Raw genomic sequence first — 14,852 nt, 5'->3', positions numbered from 1 at the left:
TTCAATTCTCATCAAAACCCTACAAAACAATGTAAAAACAAGCATAATATCTCTAAAACCAACTTTTGACTCTCTCATGACTCAACTAAGTGTTTTACTTGATTTTAAACTCATTCTAAGCCATAAAGGGTGTGCTTTGATATCAAATTTAAGTATGAAAATAACGGTTTTTAGACCGTTATCACTGCAAGCAACTGTTGTGCCTAAATCTTATGGATGAAACAACAATTGGAGGATTTTGACATCTTCCTTGATCACATTCCTCTGAAATGTGACAACACTAGGGCTATAAACCTAACCAAGAACCCCATAATGCACTCTAGAACTAAGCATATAGAGATAAGACATCCCTTCTTAAGAGATCATATCCAAAAAGGTGATTGCTCTCTAGAATATATTGATACTTTGAATCAATTAGAAGACATTTTCACAAAAGCCTTGTCTAAGGATAGATTCTATGAACTTAGAAGAGAGTTAGGAGTAATAAGTAAGTCTTAGAAGTAAAAATTAATAACAATTTTGAAATTTCGTGAGTATAGAGTTTTAACAACCTTTTGTGTTTTCACTCTCCAAACCGCCACTTTTAGATTTGTTGCTGATAACAAGTTGCTAGTTTAAATTGCTTAATTCTGAGGTTTTTATGGTGCATCTACATTTCTTCAAACTTGCAGCAAAAGCTTGGTACATTGTCTGATATCTAAAATAAACAATTCAAAAGCAACTTCTAAATCATTTTAAAAAGTTGAAAGACCAGAGCAAGCTCAAATATGAAAACTGATGCACCCTAATATGAATTTTTCTTAAACATCTCAGTAGCTCCTTGTTTGTCAATTTGTGGCTATCTTGCTTTGTCACTAGTTTCTAATTGGTTAGCCTAGCAAATCTTGTTTGAGAAGCCTAAGTGCAGTGGTTAGAGATTGATTAAATGATAAGACCGTTCGGCAGTTAAGTGAGGTATTGTAAAGTTTGGACTTTGACCAGAAAAGGGGAATTAAGCCTTCTTTAGTTCTATTTGTGTACATTCCTTCAGTATCAATAATAGAAAACCCATTCTTTCTTTACTGTCCTATCTACTGTTAGTGTTTATAGCTGGTTTCCAACGCAGGAACCTAACAGTAGTTGATTAAGTTGGGAGATGAAATAAATTGGACCAAGTTAAACAATTTATTGAATTAAATATGATTACTGCATATTGTTGGTTTAATGTTAGTATATGTTGCTTTGATATGCAGAGCTAAATTCATAGGGTTGAACAGATTGGGATATGACAGTGCATGAATCACAATTGTTGTTTGGAAAGTATTAAATTGTGCTGTCAAAGTTAGTATTTGAACTGATTGTGCTAGTTGAGATGCTTTCCTTATTAAACCTTGAGCAACTGTAATCATATCCATTTAAGCTACTATTGCATTCATTTTAGTTTATAAATTAGTTATTGAATCATTGATATCTTAACCGTTTGAAAAATGACTGCTGATTTCATGAATTAATTAAGTCTGATAAAGCTAAATTTGATGTGCTAAGAATTATTGAAACTGGTTTGGAATTGCAAATCAAATCTGAACTAGCCTCGACTGCACAAATCTTAACATATTTTTTTCAGAATCTGCTTTTGAGTTTAAGGGAAATATCACATTTAGGGGGAGAATTTTTTTTACATCCTATGTTATAGTTGTGATAAGAACCGACTGATTTTAAGAAGTACACATTATTTGGTTTTTCCTCCTTTAATTAAGGAGGACGGTTTGTATAGTGCATTAAGTTTTTCTTCTTGTTATCATTTCTTACATAAATTGATTGGTTAAGGGGAGAACAAGTTGAGGGGGAGTGTTTTTGATTTCTTTTTGCTTATTATAAAAAAGGGGAAGAAAGTGTTTTAAAGTAGTGCAGTTACTTCTAACATGATTTTTGTTTGAGTTTCTATTTTATGCAGATACACCAAGATGCTTTTAAAAAAAGTCATTTTTAATCATCATCAAAAAGGGGAAGATTGTTACCAATGAGGAGCATTGGTGTCGTGAAGATAATGATTTTGATGATGCTATAAAGTGAAAAATATGAAGACCCTTGTATTAAGTTTTAAAATCATATTTGCATGATGATCAGCAAGGAAAAAGAACAAGAGTGCAGATGAAGACCGAACGACATTGACCACATTGAGCACTGGTCGAAAACAGCTCAAGACCGAACGACCACTCACAAACAGTAGAAGGCCGAAAAGGGTTCAGCAAGCAGTTAAAGACCGAATGATCAAGAATATTGTTCATGGCCGAACATAACTAAAAGGTCGAACGATCACTATCAGTAAAAGACCGAACGATATGTATTAGTTGAAGGTTGGACGGTGTATAGCAGTTAAAGACCGAACACAAGACGAACACAGGCCGAACAGTTGATGACTAAACGACCTCCAACAATAGGTCGAGTAGTTGATGACTGAACGGTTTCCATCAACAGGCTGAACAGATGATGACAATGATCAAGCAAGGCATGACCGAACAGTGTAAGGCTTAACCAAGATCATGTAGTTCGGACCGAGCGATGCAAGTGTTACTGAGACCCAACAAGGCATGGCCGAGCGGTGTAAGGCTTGACCAAGATCATAAGTTAAGGATTGGACAATCATCATTAGCTGGAGACTGAACGGTTATATCAAATAAAGACCGAGCAGTGCAGGTCATGACCGAGACCATGTGAGGTATGACCGAGACCAAGCAGTTAGCACCGAACGTTGACAAGCTATAAGGAGACAAGTCAAATGGTAGAATTCAATCAGGGCACATTCCGAACATTAGAAGGATTTGAAGAACTGAAGCTGACTAGTTTAATATGTCAATATTCAAACTATTCCAACGGTTATAATTTGTTGTTTTAGCTTTAGACCAGCAAACTATATATACTTTCTTCAAAACCCTTCAACAGTAACCTTACAAATTTAAGAATACAATGCAATCTGAGGAAATTCTTAAGTCCTAGTTCTTGCTGTTGTCAAGTCTTGTGAATAGGAGAAGCTCACGTTTTATGTGTCAAAGGTCAGAGCGGTTCTCTTCAAGTTGGCAGAGTTGTTGCTTCCAATTCGTTGGTCGAAGGAAGCTCTTCCAGTTCGTTTGTCGAAGGAAATTTTTGTTGCACCGTTCTGTTTGTGTGTCGAACTAAAGGTGTTATTGTTTCTTAACCTTTATTTAAAATATTGTAATTTGTACAAACAATATTTTAGTGAAAAAGTTAATCACTATTTATAGTGATTAATGACTAGACGTAGAATCTTTTGATTCGTGCCAGGATAAAAATATTTTGTGTGATTTTTTCTACTCGCTACACTCTTTATATTTTCTGCACATCAATTGTTCAATAAAACTTTTTTAAGAAAATTAAAGGAACCATTTTTAATTGACTGAAATAACTCTTAGCTTCGAACAATTTGTATCGTACTCTACTTTATTATTTCCGCTGCGCAAAATCGGTACCGATTGCACCAACATAACCATCATGAGTGGAGTTATGATCATATTGCCATGGCATACCCAATAAAACATGGCCAGCATCCATTGGGACAACATTACACAAAACATTTTCTTCATGGTTGCCAATGGATATTGGTATGTTTACTTGTGTTTTGACTACTATTTCTTCATCCTCTTTTGTCCACGGAAGCTTATAAGGCTTGGGATGAGGAATAGTAGTTATGGCCAATTTGTCCACCACTCTAGAACTACAACAATTGCAAGAGGAATCACTATCCACAATTAATGCACAAGTGTTTTAAAAAAATTTGCATCTTGTTCGGAATAGGTTTTCTCTTTGTGAGTGTTCTAGTTCTTTAGATTGACTTCCAAGAAGTCTTCTTACCAATAATAACTCTCCTTCATAAGGTAAGGCTTCTTCCTCAAATATGGAAGTATCTGAGTCACTAGAAGAATCTTCATCTTCAATTTGATGTTCTAAGAAATAAGTAGACCGTTTATGTGGACATTCAAAAGAATAATGTGCCCTTTCTCCAAATTTAAAGCATCGAGTCTCCCTACTCCTTCTTTCTTGTGAAGATTCCTTGTGATATTTTTCTTTTTTCTTTTTCTTGCTATCTCTTTCTTTCTTTCTTTTCCTCTCTCCCTCTCTTTCTTTTTTCCTCTTGCTTTTTCTCGAGGTTCCTCATACCTCGTTGGACTACCCTCCCTCTTAGGATCATTCACATACATGAAGGTGGTAGGGTAAGTCTTCTTAGTGGAAGCTTATTTTCTATTTTGCCCTTCCACTCTAACACATAGCTGAACAAATTCATTGAGATCGAAGAAGGTAAGAGTTATACCTTATAACGAATCTCATAATTGAGGCCACTTTGGAACCTAACTGTGGTGAATCTTTCTTCCTCTTTAATTCCAGCTCGTAACATGAGTAGTTCCATCTTTTTTTGATATTCCTCGATACTCATGTCTTTTTGTTGGATTCTATGGAGCTTGTCCATGATCTCCCTTTCATAATATGCTAGAACATGTCTTCGATGCAAGGTCGCCTTTATCTCATTCCAATATTGGATGGTGTACTCTTTTTGCACCTTTTGTTTTCTGTTCAAAGATGTCCACCAATATAAAGTTAGGCCTTGGAAGGTTAAAGTTGCCAAAGTAAGCCTTCTAGCATCATCAATGTGGTAGCAATAAAAAATTTGTTCTACCTTCATCTCCCAGTCAAAATATTCCTCTACATTATCTCAGCCATAGAAGGGGGTAAGGTCAAGTTTAGGCTCCACATGATGATCCCTATGATTGTGGTGTCTTCTAGGTGGATGCTGATAGTAGTCATAATGATGACCACCATAAACATTTTGGTCACTATGATTGGAATGATGATCACCACAATCATTGTTTTGCCTATGGAAAAACTCAGCACGAGTTTGACCTCGTTGGTTAAGAGTGAGGCTAGCAACCATCTATCAAAGCTCATTTAACTCAGCTTGAGTTCAATTAAGCTCGGTTTCAGTCCTATTAAGCTGAGCTTGAGTTCTATGAAGCTCCTCACTTAAGTGCACATTCTCATTATCATTACGAATACTTCCTTATATACTTGAATGACTCATACTTGTGAAGTAGGAAAGAAAGGTTTTCATAAGAGATTGAAAAACTTACAGAAGTAAAGAGTCTAAAAACTTTTCACAAACTTTTTAGATTTTTGGTGAATGATTTCTAGAAAGATTCTAGAGGTAAAATGAACCAAATAGCTCCCAGGAAGGAGAGGTGAGTCACAAATGGACAAGCTTAAGAACCTTGTCCTTCATAGCCAGAGTATCTTTGGTTGTTTCTTACCTTAGTTTCTGGGTAGAAATCTTTCAAAAGCTTTTTGAATGCAAGAAGAAAATGCACCTAGAAACAAAATGAAGGTTTATCTAAATGAAATGTGCCCCTACGTATCACGGAGACTTAAAACATAATAGTCAAGCAAGCAGAGTAAAGTAAAACAATGCAAATGAAAAATGTTAATAAGTGAAAACTAAACTATTACAATGTTTAATTGTGCACTTGGAATTGCTTGGAAATCATTTTTCCAAGCCACTTTAAGTTGCAAAATGAAAACCAATTAAACCTCAAAGGTTTCGTGATATAAAGCTTGGAAAATTCTTGATACAATGCCTAAAATTTTACAAAATGAAGAGCTAAAAATTCCGCAACATTACTGGCCAAAGTTGGATGGAAAAAGTGGTGCCAAGTTGGTGAAATAGTGCAGAAAATGAAGCCAAATGCTACTTTGAGAGCTACCTCATTGTCTAATTCAACAACCCTTCCACTTCCTAGGATGCTACCCCTTTGGAGCAAGGATTTTGCACCCAGGAAGCCTCACCAAAATGTCACAACACCCTTTGGAGTAACTCTGCACTGCATTAGATTTTTATTTTGGGTAACAGACTTTGTGGCATAATTTGGAGGCCAGTCAAGTTGATTTCAAATGATTTTAAGCTTTGAATCAATGGATGGACACAAAAGAAACCTAAGAGAGGCACTAGATCAGATTAAACACGCAAGAAAAATAAAAAAAACGAAGAGCCAAAAGTAGTGCAGTAAAGTGTTTGATAAAAACGCAATTGTTTGATGAAAGTCCTTAATGAGTTTCAGCTTTTTGGAAATTTCGAATTTTGGGGTCAAAACTGGATTGCTTGGTTTTCTCTTGACTTTTATGGATGTTTTACACTGTTTTAATCATATAATTACATTTGGAAACTTGAAACCAACTTTTTCCAATCCAGAAATGAAGATTAAAGGTTGGACAAAATCAAACAGCACAAAATTTGCTTACTGCACTAGAAAAGTTGTTTGAAAATGGTGATTTCAAACTAAAACATGAATGAAAGTGTTTCAAAAGCTCTAGTGATGCTTCAAGAAACTTTATATCATTAATTTGAAGGTATTTAGACACTGAAACAACAAAGAATCACACTACACTAGAAAATCACTAGTCCACTTCCATATTTAGGCAAAATTGATGGTTTAGATGGTGATTTTACACATGCTCTCAAAATTGACCAAATGAACAGTGCACACAGATTCCAAATGGCAAAATACACTTGCACAAATGTCTAAAATGCACTAAAATAGACAGATGCTCCAAATCATAGTAGGAGTTGTCAATTATGTAGAAATTTGAATCAAAACTGGACCAGATTTTAGAAAGCAACAGAAGCAATGTTGGCTGGCACAATCAAAGGCATAAGGAAGTCCTAATTGACTAGATCTATCTTTAGAATTTGAGCTAGCAAATTTTAAATGACCTAAACCCAAACAAGGACATCAAGCACGGTGCAAAAACTAGAATTTGAAACAGTGATAGTACAAGCTATTGAATGTAGGAAACTAAGGTATGCATTTTTCATTTTAGTGATTACTAAGAGTTGCTACTACTTGAATCATGTTTAACAACATTAAACAAACTTGCACCAAGGTTCAGAACCACAAAATCTAACCAGAAACAATTGGCACAATTTGACACTAGAAAAAAATTTTGATGTAGGATTTTGAAACTGAATTACTTGTTGGCAATGCTTTTGCTCATGTGATCAAAGTTAGGCAATGTCTCATGGCTTTATATGATCAATGTATGGCTAACAAATGCACTGGACTCAAGTTAAAAAAAAAAAAAAAAAGCTAACAGAACCAAACATAGATTGGCTAGCTATTTTAGTTAAGGATTTTGCCACGTGTTAGATTTTGATTGGTTTGATTCATAAGTGGAGGACTCTGATGTGGTATCACCTTAGAAGATCTGATTTGTTAGTGGTAAAAAGGGTGTGAATAAGGAAATCAGTGGGAGTAAAAGCTAATTTTGTGGCCTAGTGTTGAAAAAGGAGTGTATAAGTGAAAACTGAGGGTGCATTTAGCTTTTTGTATATTTCTTTCCAAAATAAACTAATTTTGGGCTTATTTTGTAACTCGGACTATTTAATTTCATGCTTCTAATGAATCAATCTTTAACTTCAGTTACATCAACAAACATTAGAATATTAAAAATTAATTTATGCAACAAAAAATCACTTTTTAAGATTTTTTAATTCCCAAACTCGATAAGTCTAAATGTCACAAATCATATTCAAATCGATCATATAAACAAAAAAAAATTCCATCAAATTTTTGAAATTAAACCTAAAATATAGGTATAAATATGCACTCAACAATGGCCGGATAGTTAACGCACATCCTCCATGATTCATCTTTCTTAGGAACAAGGATTATTGACATGGCACATTGGCTCAAGCTCTCTCTAACCCATCCTTTCTCCATGAGTTGCTCCACTTGCTTTTGTATTTTTCTAGTCTCTTCCGGATTTCTCCTATATGCTAGTTGATGAACCGATATTTTCTACTACTCACTTAGCTTATTGTACTACATTTGATTAGGGAATTGTGCTTAATTATCCAATATTTCCTCAGATTTGATATTTAGGCTTAATTTGACTACTAATTCTTATTTTACTTAATTTAAATTATCTGAGAGTAATTATTTCCAATATTAATTGCAAGGAACTGTTTGGAATATTATTTTGGGACTTCAAGAGGGCAAGAACATCAACAACCACTCTCCACATAGGCGTTTTAGATTTAATTCAATTGTAAATTCGTTTTTAGTGTATATTTGGAATGATTGGGCCATTTTGGGTCAAAATACTAAAAGCCCAATTTGTGGGCTAACCTTGGAATATGGTTTAGGACCCAAAGGGGGCAAAACATCCCTCACTCTCTCATTTTTACGTTTCTAGCACTTTTGGACAGCAAGGGAGAACTCCTCAATTTTGGGGGTTTTAGGTTTTATTTACATTTTCCAACACATTACATTTGAGCAATATAATTTTGATTATGCAATTTCGTTTTAGTCTCTTATCTTGCAATTTAGTTTCTGCACTTTCAATTCCATGCACTGCAATTTCGTTTTAGGCTCTTCTAATTCGTTTTGAGTTCCTTTCCATTGCGTTTAAAATCGGTTTTGATTTCGTTTTTCATTGGGTTGCATTTTTGGTGCATTGGATTTTTGTTTCTGCATTAGGTTCGTTTTCTAATATATTTCAATTATGTTTTAATTGTTTAGAACTCGTTTTCATGAAAGCTTAAATTTCTAGGTTGGTGATTAGTGAGGTTGCAAGGGTTTTCTTGAGATTAATTGAGCCTAATTGTGATTCTGTTTTGTGTACCCTACATATATATAATTTGTTTTGTGCAGTTGGTCCTCGCTTAGTGGTCTAATTTAAGCATGACAATCTTTGCTTAGTTGATTAATGTGTTTGTGCAGAACTGATGAATCTATGTGAGTGTGTTTGCTTAATTCGCATTTTATGAAGACCGTTTTAGACTTTGCTTAGTCGTCTAATTCTTGTTGGATTAAGGGTCATAGGAGTGGATATCTATTGTAAATTTGTGATTGGAAACAAGTGCAACCGAGTTGACACCAACTTGTATTTAATCTGTGTTTAAATTTGCGTTTAAATTATGTGTTAATCAGTTTATTTCATTTCACAAAACCACCTTCAACCTCCCCCTCCCCCCCCCCCCCACCAAGTGTTCGACCTATTGCCTGAAGCACATTTGGTCCTTGAGAGACGACCTATGATTCATTTCCTAGTATTATACTACACTTAATTGAACATTAAATTTGATTTGGGTACGACGTCAATCACTGGCCTATTAGGAAGGGATGCACCGAGAATAAGGTCCATGTTGTGTTCAATAACCCTTTTAGGAGGTAAGTTACGAGGAATGTCTCTAGGGAAAACATTCTCATACTCCTTGAGAAGTTGCTCTATACCTAAAGACAAAGAAACTTGTATAGAAGACAAACAAATATTGTTAGGCATAAGAAAATATAAAGGTTCTTTCTTAACCAACACTCTATTTACCTCTTTTTCTCTCAAGAATTTCACCACACTTTATTTGTTTTACTTTACTTTTCCTTGCCTTTTTATGAATTTTTCTCTCTTCCTTCTTTTCTCTTTTGCTCTCTTTTCACTTTCATCTTAATTTGATCTTCACAAACCGCTCTAGGAGATAACCTTTTGCCCTTTACATAAGAATGAATACTTATTGGTTAGACCATCAAGGGTTACCTTTTTATCATATTGTCAAGGCCTTCCCAACAATAAATGACTTGCCTCCGTAGATACTACATCACATACTACCTCATTGACATATTTACCTATAGAGAAAGCAATCTTCACCTGCTTATCCACCACCAATTCTCCATCCTCACTTAATCATTGGAAAACATAAGGGCTAGGGTGTATAAATGTCACTAAACCAAGCTTCTCCACTAGCCATTTACATGCTACATTTGTACAACTTCCTCCATCAATGATGAATGAACACATCTTTCCCATAACCATACATCTAGAATGGAAAATATTCCTTCTTTGGGACTCATCCTCCTCTATATTCATACTACCCAACAACCTCCTAACCATCAAAAGATCTCCCTAAAAAGGTGGGACTTCACACTCCACATCGTTCTCATCATTACTAGAAGATTCAGATGATTCTCTAGCGGAATGCTCACTTATGTACTTCTCATTCTCCAACAACATCATATGATAGAGGACTATCCCTTGATCCTAAATGTTTTTACCTTATGCAAGACAATCACTACGAACGTTCATTTAATAGATATCAAAATGAACGTTTGAGAAAAAAGCAAAGAGGAGCACTGATCAGACTATAAAAAGTTATGCCAAAAGTCAAGTCAAAATCACTTTTGATAAAAGCTCTGAAAAGCATATATGCTCTAATGAAAGTCATTATCCTATGCCTAACACATACAAAAATAACCAGAAAGGAATTTAGTTATAAACAATTTAATTCTATTTTTAATTTTTCAAGTTATTTTCGAGCGTGATGTTTTTAGGCTTTCTTTTAGAATTTCTTAGGTGCCTTAAAAATTTGCAATCTTAGAGAGGATTCTCTTGGTTCTTGGATTATAATTCTGATTTTGATTAAAGATTACATCTTTGTAACAAATCTTCACTTGACTTATCAATATGTTAATTTATGGCATCCCCATCTTTGTCTTATTTTGCATTCTTCTTTGATTAATTTTTTTATGGCTCTTGAGGATTCAAATTAAAAATAGATCATACTATTTCCTAGATAGGATCATATCTCAATATTCTCCTATTGGGACATTTAGCTGTTATATGTCCCCTACCCAAACATCTAAAAGATTTTTTTGAACTAGAACGTGAAAAATCATCATTATTAGATTGATATGTTACTTCACCACTTGAATATTCCTTTTCCTTAGATTTAGGAATGGTAGAAGTAACTCCCTCCTTTTTAGATTTCTCCTTATCCCTCCATGAGATGGATGACTTTCTGTAGGAGTTTCTTCTCTTGAGTTGTTGTTCAACTTTGGTGACGTGGTGAATAAGATTCTCGAAAGTATCATAGTGGTGCATTTCCACCACATCTTGAATCTCCTTATTTAACCCATTCAAGAATCTTTCCATTCTAGCCATATGTGTTTCTTCTCCATTGGCTTTCATCAAATTGACCTCCTTCTCTTGGACATACTCTTCAACACTTCTATTTCCATGTGTAAGTCTTTGTAATTTGTTGAAGATATCCTTTCTATAGTAAGGAGCCATAAATCTTTCCTTCATGGCTAACTTTAATTGCTCCTATGTATAGATTGACAACCTTCGCTTTCTAGCTATGTCCACGGTAATTTGATTCCACCAATTCATAGCATAACCTTAAAACTCAAGGGACTTCATAAGAACCTTATCATCATCCTCAAAATCATAAGAGCTGAAGATTTAGTTAAGCTTCATTTCTCAAGCCAGGTACACTTCGAGGTCATCAGCTTCATTAAATTTAGGGATAACAATTTTCTCCACATCTTATCTCTTCTAAGTGTGCAGTTCCCAAAATTTTCCCGTCTTTGGCCATGCCTTAGTCTAAAACCATGCTTATCTTCATCATTATCCCTTCCAACCATGTGGTTCCCAAACTCCTCTTGTCTTTGGCCCCTCCTTGATCTAAAAACATGTTTCTCTTCATCATTATGACAATAGCGATCTGAATCATTATGTCTCCTTCTCCTTCTTTCCACTCCATCCAATCTCATATTCACATCTTTGTTAGACTTTTGGAGCCTTTTAAACTATAGTTGATTGTATTATTGCATTTGAACCATTTGTAAGTTAAGCATCTCAAGTGCAACCATGATTGTCGTAGTCTCAAGTGATGGAGGATCACTATTTTGGGAAGAAGTCGTGTCCTACAAGAAAATGTTAGCAATAATAATAATAATAATAATAATAATAATATCAATAATGGTAATAATAATAACAATAATATATTTAAGACCACACCACTTTTCAAAGTGTCTCACTCAAATTTCACTCGTATATCACACTTATAAACTCTCTTTTTTAAAGTAATCTTTTGTTTTTTTTCCACTCAAATTTGCTATAGTTAGATACTAAGATAAGAAAAACCCTAGAAAATCACTCTGAAGAAAACTTAAAACCTAGGTCAGAATAAGAAGAACACAAAAATAAACAGTAAAAGAGCAACTTCACATAGTTATAGCATAAGAAACAAACATGTCAAAAAGAATAATTAAAACAACAAACAAATTTGGTTAAGAAACTTAGGAAAAAACATGAATAGAAAACTCAGATGATAAACATAAAGCCAAAAATCACAAACAAACAAAAACTAGAACTTGAACCCCAAACTTAGAAATTATAAGAAAACACTTAGGTCCTAGGAAATAGAAAAACATTTAGGCTAGAACAACCAGACGCTTGATTAGATGATGTCTTGTCTAAAAGTGTCTAAGAAAGAACTAAGTTAAACATTCAATGCTTAAAATACATGAACTAAGTATTTGGCTTCTCTCAAAAACGAAACAAGACGAAACAATTCTTCTATTAAAACAATTAAAAGGCATAACTAAAAGATACAAGAAAGTCTGAGCAAGCTAAACGTTATTTATCTACAAAGAGATTTATACAAAAGAAGCATTTACTTGAATCCAGATGATACCATGAGAAAAACAGACATGTCATCTTATGATGAAGTATCTATATGTTTGGTATCTTCAAATTAAAAGAGCTTAATTGTAAAATGTTACCTAATTGTACGAAATCAAAAGACACTTTGTTGTTCTGAACAAGCATTGAATGATCCTAAATGTTCAATGTTCAAAAACAACAAAAGTGATATTTGATTAATTGATTGCCTGACAAGTCCAATTAGAAGCAAGTAAAAGGAAAGACATTCACGAAATGTTTTCTCTTGGGAAACAAAAACATAAAATCATGTCTAAAAGAAACACCAAGGAAGTAAAACTTTAAAATAATCTCAAACAATAAAAAAAACACAAGAAAACACAAAACTCTAAGACAAAAACATTAAAAGAAAAATACGATTGCCATATATGTTTTTACATTATGCAAGACAATCACTACGAACGTTCATTTTATAGATATCAAAATGAACGTTGGAGAAAAAAGCAAAGAGGAGTACTGATCAGACTATCAAAAGTTGTGCCAAAATTCAAGTCAAAATCACTTTTGATAAAAGCTCTGAAAAGCATTTATGCTCTGATGAAAGTCACCATCCTATGCCTAACACCTACACAAATAACCAGAAAGGAATTTAGTTGTAAACAATTTGTTTTTATTTTTAATTTTTCAAGTTATTTTTGGGTTTGATGTTTGTGGTCTTTCTTTTAGAATTTCTTAGGTGCCTTAAAAATTTACAATCTTAGAGAGGATTATCTTGGTTCCTGAATTATAATTCTGATTTTGATTAAAGATTAACATCTTTGTGGTAAATCTTCACTTGACTTATCAATCTGCTAATTTATGTCGTCCCCATCTTTGTCTTATTTTGCATTTTTCTTTGATTAATTTTTTTGTGACTCTTGAGGATTCAAATTCAAAAAAGATCATACTATTTCCTAGAAAGGATCATATCTCTGTAGTTCTCCTGTTGGGACATTTAGCTATTATATGTCCCCTACCTAAACATTTAAAACATTTTTTTGAACTAGAATGTGAAAAATTATCATTATTAGACTGATAAGTTACTTTACCACTTGAATATTCATTTTCCTTAGATTTAGGAATGGTAGAAGTAGCTCCATTCTTCTTAGATTTCTCCTTATCCCTCCATTAGATGGATGACTTTCTGTAGGAGTTTCTTCTCTTGAGTTGTTGTTCCACTTTGGTGACTTAGTGAATAATATTCTCGAAAGTATCATAGTGGTGCATTTCCACCACATATTGAATCTCCTTATTTAATCCATTCAAGAATCTTTCCATTGTAGCCATAGATGTTTCTTCTTCATTGGCTTTCATCAAATTGACCTCCTTCTCTTGGACATACTCTTCAACACTTCTATGTGCATGTGTAAGTCTTTGTAATTTGTTGAAGATATCCTTTCTATAATAAGGAGCCATAAATCTTTCCATCATGGCAAACTTTAATTGCTCCTATGTATAGATTGACAACCTTCACTTTCTAGTTGTGTCCACGGTAATTTGATTCCACCAATTCATAGCATAACCTTTAAACTCCAAGGATGCCATAAAAACCTTATCATCATCCTCAAAATCATGACAGTTGAAGATTTAGTTAATCTTCATTTCTCATGCCAAGTACACTTCTAGGTCATTAACTTCATTAAATTTAGGGATAACAATTTTCCTCCACATCAATTTTCCCGTCTTTGGCCATGCCTTAGTCTAAAACCATGCTCCTTTTCATCATTATTCCTTCCAACCGTGTGGTTCCCAAACTCCTCATGTCATTGGCCCCTGCTTGGTCTAAAAACATGCTTCTCTTCATCATTATGACAATAACGATATAAATCATCATGTCTCCTTCTCTTTCTTTCCACTCCCTCTAATCTCATATTCACATCTTTGTTAGACTTTTGGAGCCTTTTAAACTACTGTTGAGTGTGTTATTGCATTTGAACCATTTGTAAGTTAAGGTTCTCAAGTGTAACCATAATTGTTGTAGTCTCAAGTGATGGAGGATCACTATTTTGGGAAGAAGTTGTTTCCTACAAGAAAATGTTAGCAATAATATTAATAATAATAATAATAATAATAATAGTAATAATAATATATTTAAGACCTCACACTTTTCAAAGTGTCTCACTCAAATTTCACTAGTATATCACACTTATAAGTTCTCTTTTTTAAAGTAATCTCTTGTTTTTTTCCACTCAAATTTCCTCTAGTTAGATACTAAGATAGAAAAACCCTAGAAAATCACTTTGAAGAAAACTTAAAACCTAGGTCAGAATAAGAAGAACACAAAAATAAACAGTAAAAGAGCAACTTCACATAGTTATAGCATAAGAAACAAACAT

This window comes from Vigna radiata, unplaced genomic scaffold (genome assembly GCF_000741045.1).
Source record: "Vigna radiata var. radiata cultivar VC1973A unplaced genomic scaffold, Vradiata_ver6 scaffold_70, whole genome shotgun sequence".
Lineage (NCBI taxonomy): Eukaryota > Viridiplantae > Streptophyta > Magnoliopsida > Fabales > Fabaceae > Vigna > Vigna radiata.
The sequence above is the reverse complement of the archived record's forward strand: the minus strand, read 5'-3'. Positions refer to the sequence as shown.